This window comes from Prinia subflava, chromosome 2 (genome assembly GCF_021018805.1).
Source record: "Prinia subflava isolate CZ2003 ecotype Zambia chromosome 2, Cam_Psub_1.2, whole genome shotgun sequence".
Classification (NCBI taxonomy): domain Eukaryota; kingdom Metazoa; phylum Chordata; class Aves; order Passeriformes; family Cisticolidae; genus Prinia; species Prinia subflava.
Window position 1 is genome coordinate 32851691 of NC_086248.1, and position 17820 is coordinate 32869510.

The 17820-nt window shown below is 39.8% G+C and overlaps 1 protein-coding gene across 2 annotated transcripts in view; it reads right to left on the bottom strand.

Moving 5' to 3' along the window:
- The window catches only part of ELOVL4 (ELOVL fatty acid elongase 4), a 38292-nt gene that overhangs the window by 19738 nt on the left and 734 nt on the right, over positions 1-17820 (bottom strand). The gene's annotated exons all lie outside the window — the stretch shown is intronic.

Genomic DNA, 17820 nt, shown 5'->3' on the forward strand with positions numbered 1-17820 from the left:
ATAGGGCAAGAAATACAGGAAGGAATGTAAAAATATCAGACAGATCAGCTGTAGAAACACAGGCAATAAAAGAGGACCTGAACTGAGTGAGAGAAGACAGTTACCACTTAACTTCTTGGCAAGCTCCTGAAACCACACAGAATACCACCTACTGAAGTTGGAATCACTACTGCATTACACTCTTAAATCCTTTACACTTCAGTTCCTTCTTGCCTTTAGCAATTGCTCTACCAATCTGAATTCAAAAATGAAAGATAACACAAAAAGAGAACCTCATCATCTACCTGGTACCAAATAATAGGCAAGGACTCACCATGAAACAAGGAAGTGAGTGACATGCTTTAATCAAATCCAGATCTCCCTTCACTGCAGTGTACAGAGAGTTAAGAGCAGATGAGGCAAGAGACACAGTTGCTTGCCCAGGTTTCTTGCAATAAACAATATAAAGAGGATAAAAAAGGAAAAGACACATTACAGAATCTGTCTTCTATTTTTTATCACAGTGTGTCATGGTATCTTACACACCAAAGTGGCAATACAAAGAAATGTGAGAGAGGAAGGTTTGAATTTTAGCCAGGAGGTGAACGTTACCACCCACTGCTGAGAATAGGAAACCATGACCTATTCCAGATTTTTTTGTGCCAGGATCAAAGATTTCTAGACTTCTAGATGGAAAAATGAGGATTCTCTAGAGGATGAAAGGAAAGACAAACGGACAACTTATACTAAAACCCAGCTCCAAGTAGGCTTTGCCTTGCACCTCATTAGCACTGTAAATGATTCTTCCACTTACTTTCCACAAATACTACAAATTGAAGAACTTCACTGAAGAAAACCAAGAGAAACATTTTATTAACTCTGACTACTACATAAGAGCACCTGAGAAACTGCCATTACTCTTCCACACCACGGTTTCAGCCTGTTGCTTTCCCTCTGCAAAGGGCTTTTGGACAGTGAGCCACCACATCTCAGAGAAGTCTTGAAGTATTCACAGGAAACACATATATTACTGATACAAATCTTGTGACACACTGCCCAGGGAATCTAACATTGCCATTTTGGGGGCCTGACCTCTCCTAGGACACGTAATTACACTTCTAACACAAAATGTTTCTATGAGAGGGAACACAGGAGGCAATTCAGTTCTGGAGTACATCTTGGCCAAAACAGTAGAGGAGTCTATTCTATGGTGCTAAATACGAACATCACCTTATGTTTATTTTGAGGGCATCTAGGAGCCTCTGCATATGATTATTTTTAACTAGTACTGTGGCACCAGAAAATGTGATACTATTAATCCCAGAACGTTTTCATCACAGGATCTCTCCTGGATAATGCAAAGTAATTTGTTGCATCATAAGTCAATGCCATGTATCATTCTTATTTTACAGAAGTTATTACAAAACCAATTTCATTTCAGTTTACCTGGCAAGCCTGCTTGTCCAGGTTCTACACAGAAAACCCAGTAAAATGCAGACCCTTGCTCCAAACTTCTTTTCAGATGTTCTCTTTCAAACCAAGATAAATTCACTATCTTAAGTCATCTGCTCAAATGACAAACATTCCAAGCTACTCCAATACCTTCCTCCCTCCCATCCCTCAACCTGTTTTAGCAAAACCAGCATAATTTTGTGTCCTACTTACTAGCTGGTGCTGATGACCGCAAAAGATTTCTGCAAATTACAGAGAACTGTGATAGCTTAAGGGGACATATGAGTGCATTAAATCCTGCAGTATTTCACACAGAATAGGGACATTTTTACGTCAAAGATTGAAATAAAAAGACTAGCTCCATGAATTAAAAAAAATCCCTCCAACTGCTGTGAAGCAAAAAGACCAATGCCTTTACCTGATTAGAATTGACAGAGATTGACTGAATCTTTCAGGGGATTAATGCGTTTGTCTTTCAAATCCCAAGACCCAGATTCTAATTCGATCACAAATAAAATGTCTGCTGTGATGGCACAGCCTGTAGTACAGTGCTCTTCTGGTAAGGTGGGAAAAGTTTTAGAACAAACACTTAGGGTTGCACTTTATAGCAAAAATGAAACCAGCCTAGACTTAGGCATCTGTTAACACGTTCCTGACAGAAAATTATGGTTATGTAAGGAAATAGGAGGAAATATGCATACACACAAGGCTTTCCTGGCATTTTGTGTATATACATTCTAATGTTTCACCTTGCAAAGACAAAAGCAGAAGAGCTTACATCTATATATGTTTATAAATATCTATTATATGTCAATATATATGTATTATTATCTATATATCTATAAATAATTGAAATTGCCCTGAGGTACCTACCTTTGCAGGAAATGCTTTTTGTGGGAAAATTAATAAGAAATATACACATATACCCCTTTGATTTCTTTCTTCAATGCAAGAAGAGCAGGACCAGTGAAAAAGAATGAATATTCTGCCTGGCAATGTCCAAAGAGGACATAATTAACCTATACTGAAATATGGATGGAAAGTGAAGATGAATTTCAATAAGTAAGGCTGCAGTGATGGTGTTCTAGCATTAAAAATCACAAGAAACTTTCGAGAAACGCACTGTAATTATTTTAATACGCAAGAATTTCTGTTAAACATGATTCAGCATTTCTTTCTGATAGAGAAAATTTTAGATGGTTAAATTTCCTGCATTTTACTTGCCTATGACCAATTTTTTTTTTTCCCCAGGAAGTACAAACTTTAAAAAGAAGCAAAAAAATGCATAGCACAGTCACTTTTACATTCACCTACAGAAAATCCTGAAACAGTACAATGGTGATTATCTCTGCTTTTAAAATCAGTTTTAGAAAATATTACATTACTAAAATATATGATTATTGCAATTTCCCATGTTCATGTTAGATTCAAAATAAATACTTTAAAAACCTTTTTTTTTTTTTAGTTTAACAACATATGTATTCCTTAGGTATAAGGTCACTACTAACTAATTTATCTGGAGAGACTTTCAAAGTTATTAATAGCTATTGATACTATTCTCAGAGCAAAGACACTTACAGTGCCAATCCAGCACATCCATCTGTCTGATTACATTTCTAAAGACACTGCAGAAATGACAGCAAGTGTTTAAAGAGTTCTGTGAGAGCTCTCTGCAGGTCATCTTTATTTTAACAAAAGTACTCTCAAAGCCAACCTCAAGTTTAAGAAAGGTTTCCTTAAATAAGTCAAATTTTAACTCCACAATATAAGGAAGGTAAACCAGTATTACCTAATTGGAGTATTGTTCCATGAACCACAGTGTTTTAATTATCTAAGAATTTCCCGCATCTTGTTAGTTCCACCACCACTATAACTGAAATAATTACAAAATGAAAGCACATATCATATAAAAAAACAGATGAGAAACATAACTTCAGACACCTTAAAATGTTTACAAGTCTTCACACTAGATCCCTTGTGTGATTTTAGTGTTTTAGTGCTCCCGTCCCTCCCCCTTTTCTTTCTGGCTACAGATAAATATTCTTTCCAATATTTTTATTAGAAATACAGTCATGTAAATATCTACAAGTGAATATAAGATTCACTCTGGCTACACAATCACTGCAGACTGGATCCTGTTGAAAGTAAACTTGAATAAGCATCTACCTGATTAGACCCTATGGTTTTAAACTGAACTGAGTAATGCATCAGAATTATTTAAAAGTAGATTTACTGTTAGCAGTTTGTAGAAATTCCAAGAAAAAAACTCAGTCTTTGACTAACTAACACCTCAGAACAAGAACAGCTGAAGCTATAAACTTAGCCTTTAAAACAGTACATGACTACATGGGTTGCACAGTTTGAGACTGAAGACTGATAATGAAGCAGCACTGCAAAGCGCAAATTGAGAGGCCATTTGGTTTTGGACTGAAAAATCTATAGAATCAAAAAAAAAATTATTCACGTACTATTATTTTAATAGAGCTCTTCATATGGCCCCAAATGATTTTTTCTTTTAGGTCATTGCTTGAATTAACTTACTTGCTTTGCTATTGATTATTCATTGCACAAATTGCACTCTAATCCTCAATTTTTAGAATTACAGAATCATTAAAGTTGGAAAAGACCTTCAGAATCATTGAGTCCATCCTATGACTGAACACCACCATGTCAATTAAACCATAGCACCTAAGTGTCAGGTCCAGTCATTTCTTGGCACGTCCAGGGATGGTGACTCCACCACTTCCTGGGGCAGCCCATTTCATTGTCTAACCACCCTTCCAGTGAAGAATTTTTTCCTGATGTCCAACCTGAACCCCCCCTGCACAGCTTATTTCCTCTTGTCCTGTTGCTAATAATCTCAGTTTATAAAGTTCTTTTTTTAATAAGAAATCCTGTAATAGCAGATTGAAGCTACTGCATGAACTAAAATGATATCTCTATAGCCTCATCCATGTTTCAGGCAAAAGAAAAGCCCATGTCTTAGGAGGATCGTGCAGACAGATTGCTGCATGAAAGCAAAATGATTGGGACAAAAAGAATCGCCAGTTTATGCTTCTCCCTTATCTATCATACTTGGCAATGTCTGCAGTCTTCTGGCACTATGGGTATTTCTAAGGAGTTTGACAGGGTCAAAGATACCTGTACCTAACTCAGAAAGAGCCTAGTATCATCTACAAAGTAAAGGCCATGAGCTTTCATTAACACATGTATAAGCTAAGAGATCTTTCTTAGAAGAATTTCCCATTTTAGTACAGGATATGTCTTTTCAGAGGCAGCAAACCTAGGAGAACATATAGCAGCTTGCTGTAAAACATTAACTAGACCCACTGCATAAAGTTGTTCTCTACAGCCAAAGAAATTAGGATTAAACTTTAACTAGTTCATTATAATTTTCTTTCCTAGACTCATCATTTTTTTTTTCCTTCTTCATTTGGATAGTTTTGAACAGTTATCAGGTCATTCACTAGTTGTCTTTCCTTTTATTGGCTTAGCACTGGTTTCTCAGGAACCAGTCGAGCCCCTGCTGCTTTACCACACAAAAAATTCTGTATTATCATAATGTCACAGTACCAGTGGTGGTAATGACAAGAAAAGAAAGAAAGAAAGAAAACAAAGATGTGAGTATCAGAGAATCATAGAATGGCTTGGGTTGGAAGGGACCTTAACAATAATCCACTTCAAACCACCCACTAGAGGTTGTTCAGAGCCCCATCCAGCCTGGTCTTAAACACTTCCAGGGATGGGGCATCCACAGCTTCTCTGGGCAACCTGTTCCACTGCCTCACCACCTTCACAATAAAGAATTTCTTCCTGTGTACCATGGTACTGGTAAACCTAAGGATGACATGCACAGGTTCCCAAAACCCAGCAAAAAAAAAAAAAAAAAAGCATAACAACTGATCTGGTTTAAGTAATTTTTTTAAAATTAATTTAGTTGAACAGTAGAGAGAAAACAATTCTTGTTTTGTTTATTTTTTCATATTTCATAATAAATCTAACCATCTGAGTTAAGTATTTTGTCTATCCTTAAGATTTAACTATTAAGGAACAAATTAATTTGTTTGGGTCAGGAACAAGAGACATCAAAATTTTAAGACAAAGCATGGTCATTTTAACAAGCCATAAAACATAAAACTAAGGTGCAAGAATGTGGGATTGCATTTTATTGAAATGGTATGCTCTGGCTCACTCCTAGAAAATGTATGGTTTATCCCCAGTCTGTACCCTCCCTGCAGTATCGTGTATCTGTAACTCTATCGGCTGGAGAATGTTACCGCGCCCACCTTGAACCTCGGTGTTAAGGGTGCAAACGCAGAGGGTTCACCCCCTTTGCTCTTGGCCCAGGAGGTCTCCGGAGGCCCCCTTCTCCCTCTCCCCTTCTCCCTCTCCCCTTCTCCCTCTCCCCTTCCTCAGTGAATAAACCCTCATCTCATCAGCGCCCCACCAACCGTCTGGAGTCTCTTTGCCTGCCAGCACGCAAACACCCGCGACCCTAGGACCTGGGGGGCTTCCCCAGGATTCCCCCCCAAAATTTAAACTACAACACAAGAATAAGAGTATTCAGCCTCAAGCACAATGAATACTGAGAGCACATACCCTGACAATAAAAACAATGAAACCCACATATTCTAAGTTTGCTGTACAAAATCCTGTTGTGGTCAGAAATGAGAGATGCCTGCCCCCAAAACCAAGAGGACTACAAGGCAAGACAAACAGGGACAACCCATAACCAGTTGTGGCATTGTTTTGAATTTCCAAGCTTTGTAATTGACTGCTTGAGTCTTCTTGAAAGCTGCATACACCAACATAAAATCAAAATGCCACACAGCTAAGAGCAACATCTCCTGCAGCTAATGAACACCTGTGTAATGTGCATGTGTTTCATAAACTCCCATTACAGTAACAGGAAGGCCTAATGCCAATTTGCTGTCAAAAGCCCAGGTGTATTTTAACTTGCCTTCCCCCTGTTCTGACCAGCACTCTAGTCTTCTCAGGACTCCTATCACTCAGTTATTAATACCATGTTGTCTTTGTGCCTATGTACAGCAATTACAGGATACACGTGTTTCAAGACAAGGACAATAAGGGAATTACTATAAAGTTCAGGACACATGGCAATTTACCATCAAGTCTCAGGATCTTCAAGTCCAAAGAGATTAACTTGCTCAAATTTATTTGATATATCTTGTCTATTGATTATGATTACTTGTGGGGACAGTACAAATGCTCTGCTTCAAGGAATAATAAAAATATAATCCTCACTGAAGCTTACACAAGATTTGCAAGATATAAGCCCTCAAGGCATGAAGCATTCTTCTGGTTGCCAAATCTTCTTTTCCAAACATCACAAACGCAAGATGCATTCCCAGTGCATTGATATCTGCATGGTTTTTCTTAAATATTATAAGTTATGGAGTAAACAGATGAAAGGAAAGAAAAGCCCCAACCCTACCACACAATGTAATTTTATAAACTAGCTGCAAACTTTATGATCCAGTCTATGTATCTGTATTTCTAAAGAAATAAAAAAACTGCACAAAACACACTTCACAAAGCTTTTCTTCTACTGAAACTTTTATTCAAACTTCTGTGGTTTTTAACAAAACTGTTTCTCAGAGCTCAGACTGGACATGTCATTACTCCACACAAAAGTGCTGGGGTTTGGCACTTTGAAAATAGTTGTAGGGGTATCAGTAAGCAGTAATACAAACACAGGATTTATGCACATTCAATGTTGCAATAACAGATTTGTCTATTGGGCCACCCAGGGTTTTATAATGCTGAAGGGGATGATCGTAGGGTATGATGATCTTCTCCACAGACAGATATTGTTACTGGATTCCCTCAGTTTAAACACAAGTTCATTGAAAAATGTGAAAGATTATTAACATCAGTTCACTAAAAACTCTGCAAGGTCTTATCCACTGCAGAGCCAAGTGTTACACACTCAGCACACACGGGACAGTGAATTCAGCACTGATACATGTTCATGTGCTAACACACCAGAAGGATTGTGATGCTTAACTACACAGCAAATGTAAGAACTTACACTGCTGCTCTTGTAACATAGTTAATGCAGATGACCATTTAGAGAGTTTTAAATGCAGTGCTTAAGCATGTGTGAAAACCAGCAATGGTAAGTGAAATCTAAAAAATCTAAGAATAATACCAGAACGCTACAGGAGAAAATTTGCAAGAAACTGCACAGAAAGCTCTCTGATAAACTACCAGCTTTTTCTGTTTGCATTATCACAAGGATGCTCCTCGTCACTTTGGTTTTACAGAAGGATGAATGAGACGAGAATTTTGTTTTGATTAAGAACTACAAAAGGACTTATTGAAATGCATTAGCTCTTCAAAGTTCAGAGGCAGAAGTAAATTTACAGTTGTGAGATACATTAGGTTTTCTGTTAGCTTAACACAAATACATCAGTCAAAGCCTCCAAGGAAAAACAAAACACTAAAACATTTAGAACTTAATTCCACAACAGAAGAAGAAAAAAAAAAAAACCAAACCAAACAAAAACAAAAACAAACAAACAAACAAAAACCCACAGGGGTGAGGAACCAAACACAAAAAAAAAGGACTAGTTTTGAAATATGGATTTTCAAAATATGAACTGAATGACAAAATGTTCTTAACCCAAAAATGATGAAAAGAATGATCAGTGTCAGAATCTGTCATTCACTAAGTACACAGTAGCAAAACCATCAGTGTGGAAGCTACATAATATCCATGTCCAAACGACTGCTACAACTAAGTCTTTTCACTTCTACAGTTGTGTTACCTTCCATGGTAACACATGGTGCCCAAGCTTCTCCAATGCTTTCTGCAATGAAGTTTCTCAGTCTTCCTAAAAAATTCAGGGATCACTGAAATGGAGACGGGACAGAGCAGAAAAATCTCTGCCTGACCTAATTATCAAAGCATTTTGGGGTACTCTGTGAGTATTTCTACTAGGCACATCTGTCTGGTAAACCACTAAATATTAAACTGTAGAAAATATGAAGTCACCAATAAAAGCCCAGCTAGTCAATTTAACTACTAACTACTTTCTTTTTTCTTTATGCTATCTCAAAACATTTAAAAACAAGGTGTTACAATGATATTCTAAGAATAGAAGGACATCAAATCGTGTCAGAGGGATCTGCTGGCTCAACAGAAAAAGTGAAAGACATGGGTTATAAATTCACTTCTTCCAGCAATATTTTAGGAACATTTAGAAAGCAATAAACCAATATTTGTTATTGGTCATAACAGGGAGAAGGAATCGAGGAGATAATATCTATAAGCAGATAAAAAAAGAAAATAGAGGAACACTACATTCAAGCATGTAAATTAAGCACAACATGTGGAAGAGCTGAAAGAAGACACTTTTTAGATACAGCAGAAATAGATAAGAGGAATAGGAAACTGTGATGGAAACTAACCAAACAGTCAAGAGTTCATGATTATACTGAAACAGAAACTAGGGATGTGGTGGTTTGACCCTATCTGAAGGCCTGGTACCCACCAGAGCTGCTCCATCACTCCCCTCTCAGCTGGACAGGGTAGAGAAAATAAAAGAAAATCAGAGTTAATCAGAATCACAGAATCACTAGGTTGGAAGAGACTTTCAGGATCATCGAGTCCAACCCATGCCCTAACACCTCAACTAAACCATGGCACCAAGTGCCACATGCAATCTTTTTTTAAACACATCCAGGGATGGTGACTCCACCACCTCCTTGGGCAGACCATTCCAATACTTTATCACTCTTTTCTGTAAAAAACTTTTTCCTAACATCCAACCTCTATTTCCCCAGCTTAAGACTGTGTCCTCTCATTCTGTCTGTTGCTCTGTCTGGAGAAAGAGACCAACTCCCACCTGACTACAGCCACCTTTCAGGGAGTTGTAGAGAGTGATAAGGACAGGGAAAGGTCACAAAGCGATTACTGTCATGTACAAACCAGATGTGACTTGGGGAAATTACTTGACTTTATTACCAATCAAAATCTGAGCTGTCTAATGAGAAGTAGAACAAATCTGAAAAGCACCTTTCTCAAAACCCCTCCATTCTTCCCAGGCTTAATTTCACTCCTGATTCTCTACCTTCTCCCTGCCAGTGGCAATGGGAGATGGGGAATAGGGGTTACAGTCAATTCATCACATGTTGTTTCTGATGCTGCTTCTTCCTTAGGAGGAGGAGCCTTTCCCCTGCTCCAGCATCGGGCTGCTCCCAAAGGAGACAGTCCTCCATGAAATTCTCCAGTCTGGAAGTCTCCAGACTTCTCCAGTCACACAGACTGCAGTTCTTCACAAACTGATCCAGTGTGGGATCCTTCCTGCTGGGAGCCTGCTCCAGCACAGGCTCCCCATAGGGTCACAGCTTTCTTACAGCATCAGCCTGCCCCGGTGTGAGGTTTCTCCACAGGCTGCAGATGGATCTCTGCAGCCCTATGGACCTCCACAGGCACAGGTACCTCACCACAGTCTTTCCCATGGGCTGCAGGGGAATATCTGATCCAGCGCCTGGAGCACCTCCTCACCTTCCTTCCCTGACCTCCATGTCTGTAGAGCGGTTTGTATCACATATTCTCACTCCTCTCTTCTCTGGCTGCAATTAATTCTGTGCCATTTTTCCCCCTCTTCTTAAATATATTATTGTAGAATCATAGAATGGCCTGGTTTGGAAAGGGACATTAAAGATCATTCACTTTAAATGACTTTGTCATATACAGGGACATCTTCTACTAGACTGGGTCATTTAGAGCCCTATCCAATGTGGCTTTAAATATTCCCAGGGATGGGGTATCCACAGCTTCTCTGGGCAACCTGCTAAAGCACCTCACCATCCTCAGAGTAAAGAATTTTTTCCTAACATTCCTAATCTAAAACTCCACCCTTTCAGTCTGAAGACATTCCACCCTATCCTCTCACTACATGCCCTTGTAAAGTTTCTTTCCATTCTTCTTGTAAGCTCCTTTTAGCTACTGGAAGGACGCAATTATGTCACCCCAAAGCCTTCTCTTTTCCAGGCTAAACAATTCCAATTCTCCTAGTCTTTCCTCATAGAGGAGGTGCTCCATCCCTCTAATTAAGCTGGTGGCCCTGCTCTAGATTTGCTCCTAAAGGTCATTGTCCTTTTTGTGCTGGGGACCCCAGAGGTGGATGCTGTACTGAAGGTAAGGTCTCACAAGAATGGAGTAGGATAGACTCACCTGCCTCAATCTGCTGGCCATGCTGCTTTGATGGTGTGATTGCTGTCACAGAGATTTTACTCCCATCACCAATGGGCTCAGCCTTGGCCAGCAGTGGGCCCATCTTGGAATGTGCTGCCATTGGCTCTGCTGGACATGGGGAAAGCTTCTAGCACAGCCCCCCCAGTACCAAAACCTTGCCATGCAAACACAATATAAGGGAAGAATACCATAGTACAAGCAGACACAATGTCACAGAGGAAGTGAACACTCCAGGACAGGAGTTAAAGATCAAACCACTGAAATTATTCAAGTACCTAAAGAAAGAAGTTAAGTTGCAGGCACATAAGCAAAACAAAACCCAAAGCAATTGAAGCCCACAGGCACGTCACTATCTTGCATCAAAAGCAAGCCAAACTGAGGTGGCTTATTCTCCTTCACCTTCCATGAGAGAAAGGTAATCTAGCTCATGCTTATCTTGAGATCCAAGCACACACAAAGGGAGTTAATACAAACTGTCTCACTCTGTTCATCTCTAGGCTTGCCTTGCAGCTACTTATTGCTTTGCCTACAAGCTAGGGTGCAGTACTCAAAACCCCAACAGGGCTAACACTGAAGTATTGCCAAGCCTGAATTTCAGAGCTGCCTTCATTTACATCTTTAAAATTCCACAAGACTTTGAAGTTCATACACTCAGAAGTACTTGAGTTTGACAACACTGAGCATAGTTGTACCCACTTGTCACCATACAAGATCCAGTAACTGTATTCAGCATCTACATCCTCCTAAAAAATATGTCAGTCAGACAATCCCACTCAAAGATTTCCTTACCAAGTGCAGTGGTAGCTCCAACTTGGTTTCCAAATACAGCTTGAGAGAGTGAAGCCTTGACATATACTTACTAGTCAGAGAAGTCCTACCTTATGGATCAGATCTGTCCTTAAAATCACTCTGTCACAACTTCTGTGCTCTGGGAACACTCCACTCATATCAACACTCTTTAAAAGCCAAAGCTGTCATTTTTTTTAATGGTCAATTCTTTTTAGATAAATGAGCTCTCACTTAGCTCCAGTTTTTCAGGCCATTCATACATCCATTCAACCACACTTGCCTTACCTCAAAAAACTCTTCAGTACACACAACAGCCTCTTCTCCTTCCTTAGTCTTGCATCCTAGCAAATTATTCCTCTCAAAGTCCTCTCCATATCTGTTTGAAGTCTTTTCATTCATTCACCTTTTATCTACATGCTCTCCCAATCCATCTGAACCAAGTAACTCCAAAAACCTGTCTGGACTGGCAGAGGAAAAAGTGGAGTCTTGCCTCACCCACTCTTCATGACTCCTGATGTACAAGACCTTAAAAGGAACTACATCCTATGTTCCCTAAGCTTCCTCTACTACCTGTCCTTATGCAGCCTTTGACACTCTTCCCTGGTTGCACAGGACAGCATAGCACAGCTGCCTTGAATACAACCTCTTCTGGTTGTTCACATGTACAGCCACAGCCCTGTGGCTACATGCCTCTTCACCCTGAGCACAGCATAAATGCAGGGTGACAACTATGAACACTCTTAGACAAGATAACTCCAACTAGAGACAGCTAGCTATGAACAGGAGGTCAGCCACCATCCTTGATCAATCTATGTAACCAGTGAAGTCTCCAGGATGACTGCATCTGCTTCATAGCAAGGATATTTCAATTTCTCAAGAATTCTTAACCTCTAGTTGCAGTATAGGGCTCCAGGACCACATACTGATTTACACCTCATGATGCCTCAGCTGAGGAACATGATTTGCTGACAACTCCGCAACAGCAATTTACCATGTGACAGATTTTAAATATCTAGTCAGCTGGTCTTCTACAGTAGGTACTAAGGTCATGCAATCAGCTTGGTTAAATTCTGTATATAGCTGTTTCCTGATCTTTTCCCCATGGATTCACTTTTAAGAGTATTCATAATTTATTTCTTTCAAAGATTTCAAGACATGCTACCTACATAGTTTTAGAATGAATTTTCAAACATTCAGTTATGCTGTTGTAATTTTGTCTACATATTTGCTTTTCCTTCTAGAATATGCTGATGAGTGCTCAAACAGAAGTTTCTATCACATTCTTGCTGGTGCTCTTTGAAGGTTTTTTCTGTTGCATTTCTTTGCTGGAGCTGAGATTTGCATGTCATCCCTACAACTCCTCCTCCCTCATTTTAGGAAAGAGAAGTCTTCCACTCACAACTCAGCTTCTTATCAATAGAGTTCATTTGGCTTGGTGCTAGTCCCTCATGAACAAGGTCTTGAAGGTTGGTGACCCAAGATCTCTATTTCCCCCTCACTAATGCACTTTTCTGAATGATGTTTCCATTTCCAAAAATGCTTGGTATCTGTTTAGTTCTGATTATGTCTTTTGAGTTGTACAATCTGATAAAATCTCCTGATGATGAAATGGGGGTAGAATTTCCCTCAAACACCCAGCTAATTGCCTTCAATATCAAGCACTATGTTTTTTCTTCACTAATAAATTCCCTCCCTTCACTAACTGGCAATTAAATGTCAAATGAATCAAGTAAACTGGGATGCTCCTATTGCACAGTTTAGTTGACAGCAGTCTAATATGATTTAGGCATTAACATTCTTTACTTTTCGAATCAATTTCTCCAAGTGCTGCTTCTGCCACAGGTTTTTTCTTTGTGTTTCTGCCACAAGACAGCCAGCCCAGTTACACAGCTTCACCATTTCTGGTGTGTTCCTCCCTGTCTGATCCTTGTGTTTTATCCAGTCACAGCCACTGAAAAAACTGTTCCCTTGAGAAGAAAATTGTATCTGCAAGATAAGTATTGTGCCAAATCACCAAATCTCATGCTTAGCCAGCCCTCCAAAAGTTTACAAACACGTTCTGCTTTGTTTCTGTGAAACAGACTTCATGAACCTTAATCTCACCCTTCATTCTCTTTCCCCATCATCACCCTCTGAAGTACTTTCACTGGGATTCTACTTGCCTCCAGCTTTGGCACAAATCCTCAGCTACAAGGGACTACTTGCACTCAGTGTCTTCTGCTAAGCACCCCAGTGAACTTTTCTCAAGCATAAACACTCAAGATCCTTTGGTCATACTTGGGTTCTCCATAGGGGAAGGTACAAGGGAAGAAGAAACATGCTTTGTTCTGGTTCTGTTCCCTGGACTGAAAAAGAAAATTAACCTGAACTTCCTGGGCATTTTAAAGCAGTCCCAAGATTTGACAAAAGATTTATGGCAATCGGTTTTCTCAGGGAAGCTGCACCACTGGTTCACTTTTTAGGCAAGCAGCTGTAAGTTTCCCATCTTCTCCATCCTCACTGCCTTACACTTCTGACCCAACTAACAAAAGCTACAGTTGATATTGCCCCTGAACAAGATGCTACGTAGAACACTACCCTACCACTAAAGTGAAAGTTTGCATCTCTCTCCTTTCCTACTGATGGAAAAAGTCTGTAATCTTATTAACTGCAACAGCTGTAAATAGTTGCTATTCCACGTGGCCTGGGATGGCCCTGCCTCCTTTAAACTCTTGAGCTCCAAGAGCAATCATTCTCACCCAAAGTCAGTAAAGCCTTCGATAAAGCCTTCTGTTCCTTAGCTCAGCACATCCAAATTAACTGGCTCCTCTAAATAAATCTTTTTGTACAGTGTTTCATAGATCTTCTTTTCCAGCCACAGTCTCCTATTCTGCCTCCACAACTGACAATGGTCTCTTCAACCACATTTTGAGATTTCCACACTCTTCTTTCCTGGATTGTGTCCTGAGTTATTCATCTTAATAGTTCCCCCAGACTCAGGCTGGAACCTCCCTTTAAGTCACTTGCTCAGTCATCTAATCATACCCTTAATCCTTCCTGGCAAATCCAACCCCAACCAGCTACTCGAGCTGAGAGAAGGAAGAAAGCCCTGCCCTAACAATTACATGGAACTGGTCCCATGCCCTTACAGAAACAAGGGCATGGAATTCCTAGATCATATTTCCTGATAGTAACTGTTCCTCCGACCACCTTTTTTTTTTTTTTTTTCCTCTTGATGAGCTCTAAGAAGATGTTTTTGACCTTTCTATCTCTTCTTGAAGTTTATGGCTTCCTAAATTATGTCCTTCAGCCTTCTAGGTGAATATATGGTTACAATGGATTTTGGGCTTTCATGAAAGAGTCTGAAAAGTAGTCAAGGGAGGAGAGAAAAAAGGAAGTTTTTCAACAAAGGAACATGCAAAAGCATTAAGCTAATGCTGAAAATTTATTTGATGATATATATGGGGAATATATATGGGGAAAAAGTCAGAGAACACTGCTATTATTCCCAAATGCAAGACTTAGAAAACCAAAACAACAAACAAATCAGCTTTAGACAGCATGCTTAATGCTAAAAGAAATCGTAATAGCAACTCAAAATCCATTTAGGTTCATCATATACTTGGTCTTTTGGGGTTTTTTGGTCTCAGAAAAGGTCAGTTGCCTTTTAAATAGCACAAAGCAGGGGAGAAAAATGATCAAATCTTTAACGTTCAAAAATAAACCAGCACAAGACTCAGTGGGATGTTCTGGCACAGTTCTACATAACTCTCATCACAGGAGTTCGAGGCAGCAGGAGATAACAGCTGCTGGAAGACAATCTTGCTGAATACAGAGAACAGGGCTAAAGACACACAGGTGTTCAATAAAAAATGGAAGTGGGAAATGGAGAGAATAAGTGTAGGAGTAGTAGTGGGAATAAAATTTCTTCACATTTTGTTGTGTAATTTTGCTGTGTAGTAGTGTTTCAGTATGATTTATTGTGTAACGCTATTGCATAGCATCATTTGTTGAGCAACTTTGCTGCGTGGTATAGTTTTTTATTTAATGATATTGAACATTAGGCAATGGTCTTGCATGCCATAATTTGTGTTTTCTGTTGAGCAACATCATCGTCATAGCTCTTAACACAAAGGTGAATTGCATGAATTCATAACAGTGCTGAATTCACAATTTTAACATATCATAGAATGGTTTGGGTTCGAAGGGACCTTAAAGATCATCTACTTCCAACTGCCATGGGCAGAGACCACTTCCACCTTCCACTAGAATTTCAGAGCCCCATCCAACCTGGCCTTGAACAATTCCAGGGATGGGACATACACAAGTTCTCTGGGCAACCTGTTCCTGTGCTTCATCACCCTTGCAGGAGAGAATTTTTTCCTAATATCTAATCTAAACCTACTCTCTTTCAGTCTGAAGCCATTACCTTGTCCTATCACTACACGCCCTTGTAAAAGTTCCCTCTCCTGCTGTCTTGTCCCACCCCCTTTAGGTACTGGAAAGATGCTGTATGTTCACTCAGAGATGGCAAATGGAGACAATTATTTTTGTCTGAAACAAAGAAACATCCAGAGAAGCAGCAAACTGAGGAGGTATTTTTGCAGAACTTAGGGCATTAAAAATTATTTCACTGAACAGCCACACAGCACTGCCTCATGAATAACACTTCCTTATCCTGAGCTACCTTGTAACTACAATGTGACATATTACATGTTTCACCTATCCCTACCTGACTGTAAAAACTACAGAAGAATCTTATTTCACATACTACTGGGTATAAATAAGAACTCTAATGTGTTTTTCATGTGACTTAGGCTTTATCCAAAACTAATCTTGCAGGGACCTGCTGAAAACCAGAATCTGAACAAGAAACTCTCCACAAAATAGGACTGATTACTTCATTACAATGGAATCCTGCTTTAACAGCAGTGCTACCGAACTTAAAGCAAAAATTAAAATTTTTTCGTTAGTAAATCAGTAAGACTTATACATAGTTTAGGGGCAATAACAATGTCATCCTACTACTGCTTAACATCCTCCAAAGAAGCAGAACAAAAAAGTTTGCTCTATGTGTAGTATCACTGTCAGTTACTTATTGTAACATTCTTTACATTTACTTGCTTTTCCATCTTCTTTTTTTTCTCCCCCCTCTGACCATTTTTGCTTACAATAGACACAATGTATTGACAGACTTAAATAAATATTTTTGAAGTCCAGGAAATCAGAAATTGAAGCTTTTTTTTCTATATAAATCAAGTAATCTATAAGGTTATCAACTTTGTACCCACATCTATTTTTATATCCATCTGAAAATGCTATTGATTGACTAGAATAGTATCTCTTTCATGTGTTACCTGGCAGTCTATGAACAATTGTATATTGCAAGAGTCAGAGAAAGAGAGCAAACACTGGTAGGTTACAATGCAGTGCTGTTGCAAGCATTTTTATTTGCTCTCATATTCTAGCAGTTTTTAAAAACAGAAGAGAAAAATAAGCATGCAAGCCCAATTTTTGAAATATTGCAAAACACAGAAGCTATGGAAAGGCAAATTGTGAAATAAAAAGTGAGCTCCTTCCATCTATAACATAAGATTAATTTATTATCTGACAGATGGCAGAAGGGAGGGGGGCGGAAAAGCAAAGACTGCTGATGCAGTGAGCTTCCCGTCTGTAATGAAGGCCCCGCATTCCCAGCTATCACACTGCCGTGAAATACATCCACAGTTGCATGCACTCCAGTTTTGCTCTATGTATTTCAAAACAGCTAAACCTCATCACTGCGTGGATAACGAAAAAATGAAGAAAATATCCAGAGGAGTAAATGATCCTTCTGTCAGCTGTCCGTGGCTACTCACAATAGCAACTGTGAAAGCTGCGACTCCTTTCATTTGACACACGAGACAGAAGCACTCACGCTGACCAATAACGCTTCCAGAGCTACCGGTCACTGCAGCAAGATACCACCTCATTTGCTGTCCCAGCACCGAAAGCTGCTTTTGCACATTTCTCCATATTCCAAGACATTTACTCTTCCTTCAGCATCTGCCACATTGCAGTGGTGCAGTGCCAATACAGGAGTGGAGCGTATGGAAAACGGAAAAGAGCAGAACTGACCCGAACACATTTAATACCAAATGAAAAGCTGCTGCACTGGCGGTAACAAGCATCTCCTCATTTCTTTTGCTGAACTCCACGCGATGCCGACGCGGGGCTCCCACATGCCGCAGACGCCAAAGACCGCCTGAGCTCCGGCACGACTTACCGGAGGGCCTCGCTTACCTCCGACATCACATCGCCGTACGACCACCCCAAGCGCGCCGCGGCGGCAGAGAACCGCAGGCACCGCGGGCCCGGGAAGCGGATTTCGCTACGTCCACCCGCGGGCGCCCGGG